The sequence below is a fragment of the Mesoplodon bidens genome (assembly GCF_964165515.1).
Source record: "Mesoplodon bidens genome assembly, chromosome: Y".
Taxonomy (NCBI): domain Eukaryota; kingdom Metazoa; phylum Chordata; class Mammalia; order Artiodactyla; family Ziphiidae; genus Mesoplodon; species Mesoplodon bidens.
Genome location: NC_138180.1, coordinates 49,016,676 through 49,030,115, shown reverse-complemented (window position 1 = coordinate 49,030,115; position 13,440 = coordinate 49,016,676). Strand labels below are relative to the sequence as shown.

General features: G+C 43.1%; 1 long non-coding RNA gene across 1 annotated transcript in view; it reads left to right on the top strand.

Annotated features, from left to right (window-relative positions):
* The window catches only part of LOC308609713, a 148,977-nt gene extending 136,014 nt beyond the window's left edge, over positions 1–12,963 (top strand). The window contains exons 3-5 of the long non-coding RNA XR_014014335.1: positions 8,771–8,909; positions 12,014–12,111; positions 12,456–12,963. This is a non-coding gene — a long non-coding RNA (uncharacterized lncRNA). The remainder of the gene's footprint in view (positions 1–8,770; positions 8,910–12,013; positions 12,112–12,455) is intronic.
* The last annotated feature ends 477 nt before the right edge of the window (positions 12,964–13,440 follow it).

Here is a 13,440-nt window from a genome sequence, read left to right as displayed (position 1 = left end):
AACGTCTTTACAGGTGGGAATTTTCTTTATCAATGTAAACCTCCTATCCAAAGGGGGGAACTTATATACTCTATTTGGAGGTGCTTAGAGGGATGGAAGGAGCTTTTCCCGTGTCGGCTGGTTCTCGGTTGCCTGTAGCTCACAATAATAGCTATGCCAAAGAGGCTAACTCTGGTGTGGTGTGTCCTGGCAACCTTCAAACAGCATAAGGGAAAAGGCACTTCCAGGACCTTCACAGGATATCCCAGGGCAGAAGGCACACGCAGCATGATGCTCAGGCTTCATGCCCTGAGCAAAGGGCAGACGTGGGCACTGTAGACCCTGCTGCATAGCGGGGGGGTAGGGTGAGGGGCTGCACCCCTGGTGAGGGGTCCACGTTGTCTCTTGACTCAGGAGGCTTTGCATCAGAGGAGACACTTTCTCTAATTAGCTCAGAGTCCCTGCACAGGCTAGTGCTGAACTCAGATGCACAAGGAAGCCTCCTGGCTATCCATCAAATGGGAAATTCCCAAGACGACGTGAAACTGGTCTCCATAAAGATCCTCCCAGGTCGTGTTGTTACTGGTATAGCTCATACTCTGCGCCCACAAAAAGTCTCACTGTGGCTCAAAGGAGCGCTCGGGGGAACGTCTTAGGTGAAGTGGTAGGTTCTTTCTCTTCCTTCTGTCCATGGTGACTTCCACCGACTCGGCAAAAACCTTCCTTTCTCTGAGATCGTGTAGCTGGAGGTTAAAATGTCAGCAGCTCAAGCAAAATATTTTGATTTGATGGAGCTCAGGTTTTAAGTTGTATCAGGAAGAGGCTCAGAAGTTCCACCGTCCTTCCATTCCCTAGTTCATGTCTCTATAGCGATGTTCTCACCCTGACCCTGGTCCAGGGATCACATCGCACCTTGGAAAATGAAACACACTAAGTCATCGGGGCAGGGAAGGCCACGTGTCTACCGTCTTCCGTCCGAGGGACACATTTCACACAAGAAAAGGGTGGGTCCCCCGCACGTACCTTCCAGTTGGCCCTCTTTGTCACAAAGCAGTTCCTCAAACAAGGGATTCGGGGACTCAAAGCAAGACGGTAACTCACACAAAGACATGATTGGATACTCTCCCCTCTGGCTGTAGGGGATTGATGGACAGGTACACCACGCAGTGGTCACTTAAAGTGACTGGTGAGGGCTTTCCTAGGGCCCCTGTGTGTTCCTGTCCTGACTCACTGTCACACTCTGGGGACAGCCACTCTCTAGTCAGTGGAGATTTTGTTTTCTTTTTGTAGCATGAGGTATAAGGACTCTTGATCAAGTGCAGTTATGGTTTTGAGTCTGACAAGCGACCATACTCCTACCGTTTTATTAGCGTGCCTCTCTTGATGTTAAGCTCTAGATAAACATTTAAAAGTTCATGGGAAAAGGCCAGGTACAGTATTACTGATCCACAGATCTACTAGAATCTTTGCCCACACACGGATTTTTTTTTTTTTTTCTGGGAAAAATCTTTTACTCGCAAAGGGTGACTGTCCAGATTATGTTGCTATAGTGATACAAATACTGCAACAGAAAGTGAAATAAAACGTACAGAAAAGGTTTAACACTCTGCTGATTCTCCTTTTTGAAGTATTAATTACCGTAAAATCGTTCACAGTCATATTACCTGAATATTATTTCTGATACGATAAATTTTAAAGACAGGCAGTTTTAAGGGCATCAACATCATGAGCCCTCTGGTTCCAACCCGTCTGAGGTCTGCGTGCTGGTGGGCAGCATGCAGTTAACTTCGTCCGCCTGGTGGAGCTTTCAGTATCTGCAAAACAGCTCCAAGGACGTGGCTCGGAATATGATCTATAGCCCTTGAGGAGGAAGCAAAGGTCCTTGACTTTGTTGAATGGCTAAACTGGTATTACTTTCTCTTGCTGACTTTTCCTTTGCTTCTGCATTTTCTCACTTCTCTGATTAAATTTATTCTTTGGAACTTGGGGAAGGTCTAGGAGGTAAAGTTTTTCTGTACACTAGAGGCAGGCGGAGGGCACGGTCTGTGTGTGTGTGTGTGTCCGTGTCTGGGGGGGGTGTCTGTCCTCTGAAGGCCATATAGCATACTGCTCAGTTAGAGAAGGTCCATCCTGAAGGTACTGCAGTGATTTTCCTCCTTATATTTTCATTTCAAGAAACTGGATGCAGCAGCCCAAGGTCATTCCATACTTGGTATGAGATCCCCTGGAAGCTGAAGGCACATAATTATCTTCTTGCCTCTGTTCTGTTGTGCGTTAAGTGTTGAAAGATAATGAAGAAGTACTTGGCGTAAGACAGAGCATTCCTACTTTTTCTCTCTCTCATGGGGAAACAAAAACCAAAACCCGATAGTAGTTATTTAACATTCTCCTATATATGGCACCCCATATTTTCTCTGGTAAAAGGGAAAAAAACAAAGATGATTAGGATACAGTTTGTGAGTTTTTGACAAACAACCTCATATACCACATACTTTGCCAGGTCTGTCAAAGTGAAATATTTTTGGAAATAGAAGTGGCCATATTTTATGTGTGCTTAGTTTAAAAATGGAGTGAGTTTCCTTGAAATATGATTTCCAAGTTTTGAAGTCATTATGCGTGAATGCACTCCATTCTAAGGCAAGTGACCTTCCAAGGGAGAGACGGTTGGCCCAAAGACTGGAGACACTCGTGTGTCCATCCTATTTTGTCCGTATTTAGTAAGCGCCAAAGAGATCTCTTTTTGTCAATATAAATGTCCTTTTTTTAAGATTACTCTTTATAGAATTGTTTCTCTTCATAACACCCTTTTCCTCTGTGAAGTGGTTTTAAGAAACCATTATTCTCCTCTCTTAAAAAAAATTTTTTTTTGTAATTATAAGATTCCTGGCATTAAATATTAAAATTTCTTTTTTTTCACTTTGACCAGTTCCTTTTTTTTTTATAATTTTTAAAAAATTAACTAATTTATTTATTTTTGGCTGTGTTGGGTCTTTGTTGCTGTGCGTGGGCTTTCTTTTTTCTACTTGCAGCGAGCGGGGGCTACTCTTCTTTGCGGTGCGCAGGCCTCTCATTGCGGTGGCTTCTCTTGTTGTGCAGCACGGTCTCTAGGCACGCAGGCTTCATTAGTTGTGGCACGTGGGCTCAGTAGGTGGCTCACGGGCTCTAGAGCGCGGGCTCAGTTGCTCTGCGGCATGTGGGATCTTCCCGGACCAGGGCTCAAACCTGTGTCCCCTGCACTGGCAGGTGGATTCTTAACCACTGCGCCATCAGGGAAGCCCCTGACCAGTTTCTTAAGGTATTACGATGATTACAAGGTAAACTATGGAGTTAGACTGCCTGGTTAGTCATGTTAGTTCTGCCATTACTAAATGTATGGTCTCAGGCAGGTGACTTATCTTCTAGGTTATTTTCTTTTGCTGTAAAATGGGGATACAACAAGGAACTCTTTTATGGCTGCAGTGAGAATTTCAGGAATATATATGACGTGTATCAAACATCACATGGGATGCTGTGAGCACTGCAGAAAGAGTTTCCTGTTATTGTTATTTCATAATGCACCTTTCTGACCTTTGCTTTGCAAATGTAGGAAATCTTGACAAAGATTCTCTTCTTGGCCAAACTCTAGTCAGATCCCTCTGAGTCAGAGTGGGCTCCATCCTTGGGCAGGTCCTCCAGGAGCACAGTTTTAGCAAAAATTCTGTCAAGTTGGTTTAGCTAGAATCTCCCACCCTTGATATGATCACTCCCCTCAACTCCCAACCCCCGCCAACCCACAGGTGCTATCTAATCACCCTTGCCTGCCTTCAGCATGATACCCATTAGGTCTGTTTACAAAGGATTCCTCTACCCTCTTGGTGATTTTCCACCCACCCCTGACCCCACCCCTGCCACCCCCAAACAAACACTCTGCTTCTCGGCTTTCCTTGTTGTGTTTGGAGTTGAGGCCAATCTCTCTCCCCTGCTACAAGACCCCATTGCAGTGGTCCCTCTATATTCAAGACAGTCCTTAAAGTCTGCCTTGCCATTTTAACAAATGTCACGAATAATTGTTTTTCTTTAACCATCTTTATCTTAATCCCTCCTTCCTTGCATTTTCTTAACCTATCAAAAATTTGGAAGAGAATTACCATATGATCCAGCAATCCCACTTCTGGGTCTGTATCTAAAGGAAACAAATCATATCTCTAAGAGACACCTGCACCCCCATGTTCATTGCAGTATTATTCACAATAGCCATGGTATGGAAGCAACCTACATGTCCATCAACAGGTGAAAGGATCAAAAAATATGGTGTATATATATATATATATATATATATGTATATATACACACACACACACACACCATAGTCCATGGAATATTATCCAGCCTTTAAATAAAAGGAAATCCTATCATTTGCGGCAACATGGTTGGACCTGGAGGATATTATGGTAAGTGAAATAAGCCAGAAAGAGAAAGACAAATACTGTAGGCTCTCACTTATATGTGGAATCTAAAAACCAAAAAAGTTAAACTCGCAGAAACAGAGAATAGAATGGTGGTTGCCCAGAGCCAGGGGGTGTGGGAAGTAGGGAAGGGTTGGTTAACGGGTACAAACTTTACAGCTGTGAGATGAATAAGGTTTGTGGATTCAACGTATAACATGGTGACTGTAGTTGACACCATGTACTGTATAACTGAAATTTGACAGAAGAGTAGAACTTGAATGTTGTCAACAAAATAGTTAAAAAGGTAAATAGTTTGGGTGATGGACGTGGGGAAATCCTTTCTCAAGGTATACGTGTGTCAGATCTTCACATTGTGCTCCTTCATAAATATTTTACAATTTTATTTGTCAATGATACCTTGGTAACGCCGAGAAAAATAGAATAAATAAGTACATTTGGGGTAGTGTTGACCAGTGTACTTCTTTTTTTTTTTTTTTAACAGCATTATATTTTTATGTTTTTATTTGTTTGGTTTGATTTTTTTTTTCAGTGTACTTCTTGAACGTTTGATTTGTGTTTCTTCCTCACTATAAACAGTGATTTTGTTTGTTTGTTTGAGTCAACGTAGAGGAGTGACTTGAATTCAGCATTGATTTTTTCAAGTTGAAAAAGAGCAAAATTACAGCCTGACTTCAGGGAAAATCAAAGATAAAGAGAGGCAAAACACTTGCCGATGACACACACTCTCTTTACCAACCCATTTATTTCAAAAGTGCTGGTGTAGCAGAGGCCGCCTCTGAGGGCTAGGGGTTGAGGAGCCTTTTATTAAATGCATTTACTTCCCCGTTTCCTTGAGGACAGCACAGAGTATGATTCGTCTTTGTAGACTCAGTTTCCAGCACTTAATAACAATAAATGATTCGTTTTTTAACTCAACACTTTAAGAGCTGTTCTCTTCAGCATCTTCTGGCTGAAGTGCTTGCGAGGAGTTCAGCATCTACCGACTGGGTTGGGAGGCCGTTGAAATCAGGCATTAAGGAGTGAGACACCCAAGGGACTCTGTGCATGTCATGCCAACGAATAAGAGGCTGATTGGAAAGAGCAAGATCAGAGGCAGGGAGAGAAGAGCTGGACGTTAGCACAGGGACCCCGGAGAGAAGGATGGGATCCGAACCCAGGCAGCAGAATACATGCAGAGAGCAGGGAGCAGGTTCCAGGGCTCATCCAAAGAGGAGAAAGTAGAATCAATCCTGGCTGTTCATTCGTCAAAAAGTGTGGAGGGAGGTGGAGGGAAAGATGTCAAAGGGCAAAGTCTGCCTTTCCCAATGGGATGCTTTCTGCCCATCCAGAGGACACTGCAGGGAGGTGAAATTTCCAGCACACAGGACAGATATTGGCGAGACGTCCACAGATGCATCATAGGTGAGCCCGTAGGTCAGGTGACACGTCTGGGGAGATGGGTAAGTCACCCACCTGTAGGCTGAAGAAACCAGTGAACAGGAGAGTAGGGCCAGAAAAGAGTCAGCACAGAATGCCGCAGAACTGTGTCATTTCGGAGGATTTGGACAGCTTGATGGGAGCGGGTGTATGGAAGAGAGACATCTGTGAGAGAACGGAATGGAGCCATCAGGGCAGAAGGGAGAAAATGAGGACACCCAGACCACAGAGAAAGGAAAAGCAGTGTCGTAGGCAGCCGTCGCTTCAAATACACGGACCGAGGAACAAAATAGACCCGTGTGATTCATTTATTTTATTATGGTGTAATTTGCATACAGTAAAAGCCCATCGAAGTGTTTGGTTTTGTGATATTGACAAATACATACCGTTGTACAACAGCACTCCATCCTCCTCCCCCAGATGACACAGGGCCACCGGTGACCTGTTCACTGCCCGTACAGCTTTGTCTTGGCAAGACTGTCACGTAAATGCAGTTACGGAGGATTTAGTCTTTGAATGTGGCTTCTCCCACTCAGCATCGTGCATATGAGATGGGTCCATGCTGTTGCATACATCACTTTCTCCTTCTGCTTTATTTCTGCCATAGTGGGAATGTGCCACAGTCTGTGTATCCACCCCCCACCCCAGTCCAGGGGCATGTAGACTGCGTCTGGTTTTCTGTCTGTTAAATTTAATTACGAAAACCTTACTGGTAACCAGCGCAGAAGATGTTTTAGTGCAGTGGAGGATGTGGAAGCCAGCCGTGGGAGTTGTGAGGACACTGTGGCAATTAGAGATGAATATTTCATGAGATTTGGCTGTGAAGTGAGGGATAGCCAGAGATCTGTAGTTCCAGTGAGAAACAGGGTGAAATGAAGATGTTCGTTAGTTTTGTTACAGGAAGATACGGGGTATTTGAGCTGGTGGATGATCTAAGGGTGAATACAAGGTTTTTGTTTTTTGAGTTTTGTTTTTGTTTTACTATTACATGATATAGACACACCTGAAAAATAAATTCAGTAATCAGCCAAACTGTCATTTAAAAATAACGGGGCGTGGGGAAAGGAGTTGGGAGCATGTTTCTCAAAACCTTTTGAACTGTGCAACCTGAATAATGACAAATAAATACAATTATATCAAACACACCAGCAAATGAAAAAGACATTTACAGTGTTCATTTTAAAAGGATTGCCGGGGCTTCCCTGGTGGCGCAGTGGTTGACAGTCCGCCTGCCGATGCAGGGGACACGGGTTCGTGCCCCGGTCCAGGAAGATCCCACATGCCGCGGAGCGGCTGGGCCCGTGAGCCATGGCCACTGAGTCTGCGCGTCCGGAGCCTGTGCTCCGCAATGGGAGAGGCCACAACAGTGAGAGGCCTGCATACCACAAAAAAAAAAGGATGCCGGGGTGATATTATAGAATATTATCTTAGAGAATGGTAGCTTGCTAGGTCAAGCTACCATTGCTTGCTAGGTCGTGGGGGGATGTATAGAAAGTTTTGGAAGACAAAGAAAAATGTACAGAAGTCAGGGAGAAACAGATAATCAGCATGCCCCAGGTGAGTGAATGGCTGGCTCCATGGGCCAGAGAAAGAATACAGAGTGAATGGAGCTTGTGTACATTTCTCTTTTTTCCTGTGGTTGATGATTTCAACTATGTTCGCGTACTTTGTATTCCATGGCTGTGACTCGCTGGTATGAGACATTAACCTCTGAAATAAAATTTATATGAAGCAATACACCTTCCACATTCTACTGACATCATTCCTCTGGTGGTCAATGGCATATGAGCTAATTCATGATACAGAAATAGGTGTGTATCAGTAGAAAGAATGATCTAAAAGTTACAGAAGAGAAAAGTTTGATGCAGTGAGGTCCCAAATAATGTAGCATCAGATAGAGCCCATACCGGTAGTTGTGATTAATTCCTGACACCTGAACTCTTCTTACTAGGAGGCATTGAGTTCTACTCCACAATTTTACAAAGGGACCATATTCAGTAACTTACATGTTCTCAACTTTAGTTCCCATGGTTACTTGGCAACATTTTCAATTGTTGAAATCATTAGCAATCATTTTCCTACATTTTCAGTCCATAGCTCACAAAGCCATGGATGCACTGTAGGTATGGGAAAATCATAATGGGAAGAGTATAAAAACTAACAGTAGGGCCTCCCTGGTGGCGCAGTGGTTGAGAGTCCGCCTGCCGATGCAGGGGATACGGGTTCGTGCCCCGGTCTGGGAGGATCCCATGTGCCGCGGAGCGGCTGGGCCCGTGAGCCATGGCCGCTGAGCCTGCGCGTCCGGAGCCTGTGCCCCGCAACGGGAGAGGCCACAGCAGTGAGAGGCCCGCGTACCGCAAAAAAAAAAAAAAAAAAAAAAAAACTAACAGTAGATGATTTCATGATGATCCCTTCTAAGTGAGATTTTCTATCTGTTCTATTGTTTGTGACATACCTTGTTCAAGAATAAATGTAATTATCATCTCCAGCTTGTCAGGCAGAATCAGATAGCTTCCTTCAAAGAACAGTTACCCTAATTGCAAAAAGATGGCCCCATATGGCAATGGCCACAGAATGAGAGGGGTTGGGACTGGGTTTGGGGCTTATCACAGATGAGATGGTATGATGTCAGTTTCAGTCTATGACCCAGTAATTTCTCTGTTCATCTTCAGGGATACATCTAGGATGCTGATTCATGGTGATCTGTCTATGCATTGATATCCCCCATTAAACATGAACTTAAAGAGAAAAGGATTATGTTTCCTTCACTTTGAATTCAAACTCTAGTCCCCTCCCTGTGTGACAGCTAGAAGGTGATGTTGTAAGAGCCCATGAGATGAATATATGAAAAGGGAAAGAGGGATGACGTTACTTTCCAACTGGCGCTCGTGCGTTTAGACTGACCACCTCACTCTGTGTTTCCCCAGACCTGCTGCACTGTGGGTAAGAAGGAAGGTAGAGGTGAAGTACGAGAGCCCAAGACCATACAAAGTAGAGCGTGGCTGACTGCATGGCACAGACATGCGTGGAAAGCTGGCGTGATGAGAGAGGAAGGCTGCAGCCTGGGTGAGAAGCAGACTCAGCTCCCAGTTCTTTTTTTTTCTTTGTGGTACACGGGCCTCTCACTGTTGTGGCCTCTCCCGTTGCGGAGCACAGGCTCCGGACGCACAGGCTCAGTGGCCATGGCTCACGGGCCCAGCCGCTCCGCGGCGTGTGGGATCTTCCCAGACCGGAGCACGAACCCGTGTCCCCTGCATCGGCAGGTGGACTCCCAACCACTGCACCACCAGGGAAGCCCTCGGCTCCCAATTCTGACTCTGCCATTTTCTAGCCACGGGAGTTGGGTCAGTTTCAGCAAAGTGTAGTTTCTATGGACCAGCAGGCTTCGCATCACCTGGGAGAGAGCTTGTCAGAAATGCAGACGGTCAGGCTCCACCCCAGACCTCCTGAAACAGAATCTAAATTGCACCTACACACCCGAGTGATGTGTATGCACATGGTATTTGGAGAGACACTGGCCTAGGCCCTCTGAACTTTAGCTTCCTTAATCGTTAAAAAAAATAAAAGGGAAAATGGTCTACCTGTGGAGATAGGAGGGCTACAAAAAGGCATGTGAAATGCTTAGCACATAGTGGAGATGCAAAAATGGAAGTTATTAATAATAAGAATAAAAAGATAATGCAGCAATAAGTGCATTAGATGTTGGAGAGGAAGAGAACTAACTGTAGGAAGGAACAGTCTCTCTCTCTCTCTCTCTCTCTCTCTCTCTCTCTCTCGATTTTTCTCTCTGTCTCTTTGCCAAGCTGTAGCAGTGGAGTTTCTAGATTGTGTTTAACTCCAATTCTTGCAGTGTTCGTCAACGAGGGCTTTTCACCCAGGGGACATGTTTCAATGTCTGGAGACATTGTTGGCTGCCATGACCATGACCTCTGGGAGAGGAATGTCACTGGCATCTAGTGGATAGAGGCCAGGGATGCTGCTAAACCTCCTACAATGCACAGGATATTTCCCTACAACAAAGCATTATCAGCCCCAAATATTAATAGTACCAAAGCTGAGAAATCCTGAATTACGGTAATCTAGAGACATCTCTTTCTAGAAAGGACATATTTTGCAAGTGCGGGTCTTCCAATAGGAACATACGTGAATAATCTGTAGATATGCTCAAAACATAGACTCTGAATTAGGATCATGCATATTACTCAGCGAAAGGAATCAGGAATGAATCAGAAACTTTCTTAAATGATTTTGTCCTCATCTCTAAGTAGCTGTTGTATTAGTTGTTTTAATAATAAGTTGGTACAGTTCTTGTCTGCAAGGGGATTATAGGAAAAATTGGGGTTTGAGTATTTAGGCATTTGATGAAGCAGATGCAATACACAGATGCAATGATGGAACCTGCAAGAGATAGTAAATCAAACACTGAATTAATATTTCAAACAAGGGCTTATCACCTTTAGGCACAGAATCCTGTCAGCGATGTTAATACTCAACTTTATTTCATGCACACTGGTTGAATATCAACTGGAGAAGTATTTCATTTACAACGAAAGGTCAGGGTTCTGGGCCATAAAACACAGTCTGGGTCATAAAAACACGTCAAAGGATAAATGTGGCTTAATTTATTACCTCAATTTTGTGCCCCAATTTCCCTTGCTATTGTTCTTTTTATGAATTTTATGTTTTTTACGGTTTATAAGCAGAATGCTGTCCCCAAATGGAAGAACCTGTTTACTAGTAAATCAGTAAACTGTAAACACTGCTATAAAATAAAGAATGCAGTTGTGATAAATCAAACATGAAGAATTCTGGGTAACCCAAAAGAGGGTTTTTGGTAGTTTACATCAGCTTACTCAAATCCTGCACCCATGAATCAGTACTGTTTGCCTGTTTATGAGCCTTGCAAAACACAAATATCCTTTTTCCTGCTCAGCACATCTCTCTAGTAATAAACAGGTAATTGGTTTTGTCCTGTTATACTTTTTTTATATCACTCTTTGCAATAATCACATATAAATCCATAGGCTTATGGTTTCCTTTATTATAAATTTTTCATTAGTTTAACTCCTTATCTTTCCTTTCTTTGTCATAGAGCATAGCCAAAATAATCACAACAAACTTAGCAAAGATATTTTTGCTTCTTGTATATAGTATAAGTCCTTTGTTATATTTATTACCATTAATTATTTCTTTAATTCTATAAGTGTACTTACCATTTAAGATTCATAATTTTATAAATACTGGACAGGGTATGGAGAAGAAGGAACCCTCCTATACTGTTGGGAGGAATGTAAATTGGTGCAGCCACTATGGAGAACAGTATGCAGGTTCCTCAAAAAATTAAAATTAGAGTTACCATTTGATCCTAAAATGCCACTCCTGGGCATATATCCAGAGAAAACTCTAACTGAAAAAAATATGCACACCCCAATGTTGATTGCAGCAATATTTACAATATCTAAGATATGGAAGCAACCTAAGTGTCCATCGACAGATGATCAGATAAAGAAGATGTGGTACAGGGACTTCCCTGGGGGTCCAGTGGTTAAGACTCTGTGCTTCCACTGCAGGGGGTACGGGTTTGATCCCTGGTTGGGGACCTAAGATCCTACATGCCCCATGGCATGGCCAAAAGAAAAAAGATGTGGTACATATACACAATGGAATACTACTCAGCCATAAAAAGAATGAAATTATGCCATTTGCAGTAACATGGATGGACCTAGAGATTCTCATATCAAGTAAGCCAGACAAAGACAAATATCATGATACCACTTATATGTGGAATGTAAAAAAATGATACAAATGAACTTATTTACAAAGCAGAAATAGACTCACAGGCATAGGAAATAAACTTATGGTTACCAAAGGGGAAAGGGGGGGATTAATTAGGGGTTTGGGATTAACATATACACACTAATATATATATAAAGAAGGTAAACAACAAGGACCTACTGTATAGCACAGGGAAATATATTCAATATCTTATAATAACCTATAATGGAAAAGAATCTGAAAAAGAACACAGACACACACACACGTATATAAAACTGAATCATTTTGCTGTACACCAGAAACTAAGACAACATTTATAGTAATTTAACTATACTCCAATGTAAAAAATGGTTAATAAAATAAAAAATAAAGATACATTATTTTTCCTTCCACAGAGGACTCTAGGAAATTCCCAGTACAGAGGAACAACTCCACTTCAAAGTGTCACGTGAAACACTGCATCACTGTCATCGGAGAATCTTCCTTAAAAAAGGTGAGAAAGTGTCTTGGAGAAAGCATGCACAGAATTTTTATACAAAGAAAAGTAAAGTTTCTACCATATAGTACACACAACACTCAATAAAATGTAAAACGAAATGAAATATACGTTAAAATTAAGGTGAGAAGGAATTGCAAGATTTTAGGTAAGAACGCGTAACATTTTGCAAATGCTCAAACTATTTCTAACCAGATATTTTCCCTACCTTGATAATCATCAAACTAGTGTATGCTTTTCTTTATCAGCCTCTTTCTCTCTCTCTCTCACTTTCACTCTTTTTCTCTCTGCTCATGAGACTCTCTAAGGACCCATTCAGAAAATAACTGTTTTTCCTCCAGTTGGCTCTGAGCTTGTCTGAAGCAGACATTGAACTCCGGACGCAGTGATGAACTGCCTCTCCCACTAGACTCACTTTTAGCAGACATCGTGAAGGTAAGGTTTCCATGTCTGCCTACTGGGGTTGGGGCTACTGTGTCTCTGTTTTGGGTGTTTGGAGTGTTGTATGGGGTCACTGTCTTGGACGCTTACGGTGACATGTGAAGAGGGACTTGAATAGGTAGGAAAAGATGCAGGCGAAAGATACCATGTGGGCCTGTAGGTTACATTCCTATTTCCTGTCTTGCTCTGTCTTATACAGTTGTGTGTTTTTTTTTTTAATTTTTTAAATTTATTTTATTTATTTATTTTTGGCTGCCTTGGGTCTTCGTTGCTGTGTGTGGGCTTCTCATCGTGATGGCTTCTCTTGTTGCGGAGCACGGGCTCTAGGCGCACCGGTTTCAGTAGTTGTGGCTCACGGGCTCAGTAGTTGGGGCTCGTGGGCTCCAGAGCGCAGGCTCAGTAGTTGGGGCGCACGGGCCCAGCCACTCTGTGGCACATGGGATCTTCCCAGACCAGGGCTCGAACCTGTGTCCCCTGCATTGGCAGGCGGACTCTATACCACTGCGCTACCAGGGAAGTCCCCAGTTGTGTGTTTTAATTAGATACATGCTCTGCCTTATACAGTTGCCTGTTTTAATTAAATACATTACATGCAGTTGCATGTTTTAATTAAATGCGTTAAATGGTAGAGTATGTTGGCCGTGGTGGTTACTGTCAAACGTACCACCTATGTAGTTGAACATCACTGTGGGATCTAGATAAAGCCGGAGAGCACAGCGACATCTCAGGACGCTTGGCCAGGTGGCGAGGCTGTGATGTCTCTTTTCCGGAGCAGTTCTTATTGTACATGACTACTACGTGTTAGGCGGTGGACAATTCTGAAAGTGTGTCTCTGAAGACGTGGGTTTTCTGGATGGTCGAGGGGCAAGGAATTGTATGCGAGTT